Below are 1,803 nucleotides of genomic sequence, written 5' to 3'. Positions count from 1 at the left end.
AAAGGAATGACTCAAGGAATGAAGGAGGTCAGGAAGAGGCTGACAACATCCCCCCAAACCCATACCCCCATCCCCAGACTTCATTCTCTCCCTACTCCTGGCCTTTCTCAGCTGCTCTCTCAGTTTGAAACACTTTCTTCTCTATTCATACTCCTGCTGGACCCCCAAGCCTTAGCTCCGGAGTTAGAGCCTCATGGAAGTTCCCTCTGAAATCCCCTCCCCTGGGTCCCCACAGACCCTGTAGATGCCTCTCTCCCACATTCCAACCCCTCAACCTCCGTGCCCTGTGAGTATCTTAAGCACTTGGTTGTCTGCCAGGTTTTCCTGGTCCCAGTGGTACACAGTAGGTACTTAATAAATCATTTGCCTGGTACAGAGCACACTTGCGAATCTACCTGTAAATTCACAAACTAGTGCTGAGAGATGACACACACAGTTGGCTGTCGTGGTTTCTGGGAGGGGAGCTGGGGTGTCAGGGGTCAAGGGTCAGGGGTCAGGGAATGGGAGAGACAAACTCTTCACCCTCTTTGTCCTTTTTGCAGCTTTCTAAATTTTCTTTACCAGGCAAGTGAATCACCTATAAAAATGAACAACGAGGATCCATATCTCATACCCTAATGATCAAAGACCTAAACATTAGATCCAAGACCATAAAACTTTTAGAAGAAAATGTAGGGAAATATCTTATACATCTTATTAGAGGAGGCAGTTTCCTAGATCTTATACCCAAAGTACGAGCATTGAAGAAAGAAAGAAATGGGAATGCCTCAAAATTAAACACTTTTATGTATCAAAGAACTTTGTCAAGAAAGTAAAAAGACAGCTTACACAATGGGAGACAATATTTGGAAACGATATATCAGATAAAGGTCTAGTATCCAGAATATATAAAGAGATTGTTCAACTCAACAACAAAAAGACAGACAGCCCAATTACAAAATGGGCAAAAGACATGAACAGACACTTCTTAGAAGAGGAAATACAAATGGCCAAAAGGTACATGAAAAGATACCCAACTTCCCTGGCTATTAGGGAAATTCAAATCAAAACCACAATGAGATATCACTTCACACCACCAGAATGGCCATTATCAATAAAACAGAAAATGACAAGTGCTGGAGAGGATGTGAAGAAAGAGACACACTTATCCACTGTTGGTGGGAATGTCAAATGGTGCAACCGCTGTGGAAGGCAGTTTGGCGGTTCCTCAGGAACCTAAGTATAGAATAGCCATATGATCCGGCAATACCATCGCTAGGTATTTAAAAAGAGGACATGAGGGCAAGGACACAAACGGACATTTGCACACTAATGTTTGCAGCAGCATTATTTACGATTGAGAAGAGATGGAAACAGCCAAAATGTCCATCAATAGATGAGTGGATAAACAAGCTGTGGTATATACACACGATGGAATATTAAGCAGCTGTAAGACAGAATAAAGTTATGAATTATGTAACAACATGGATGGACCTTAAGGACATTATGCTGAGTGAGATTAGCCAGAAACAAAAGGACAACTACTGTACTGTCTCAATGATATGAACTAATATTAATGAATGAACTTGGAGAATTTCAGTTAAGAATAGAGACCATCGGGAGACAGAAATAGGGTAGATATTGGGTAATTGGAGCTGAAGGGATAAAGATTTTGCAACAGGACTGATTGTAAAAATTCAGAAATGGATAGCACAATACTACCCAACTGTAATACAATAGTGTTAGTACCCTGAAGGAAGCTGAATGTGAGAATGATAGAGGGAGGAGGGCTGGGGGCACAAATGAAATCAGAAGGAAAGATAG

The sequence above is a fragment of the Tamandua tetradactyla genome, chromosome 11, assembly GCF_023851605.1.
Source record: "Tamandua tetradactyla isolate mTamTet1 chromosome 11, mTamTet1.pri, whole genome shotgun sequence".
Classification (NCBI taxonomy): domain Eukaryota; kingdom Metazoa; phylum Chordata; class Mammalia; order Pilosa; family Myrmecophagidae; genus Tamandua; species Tamandua tetradactyla.
This window is presented reverse-complemented; position numbering follows the sequence as displayed.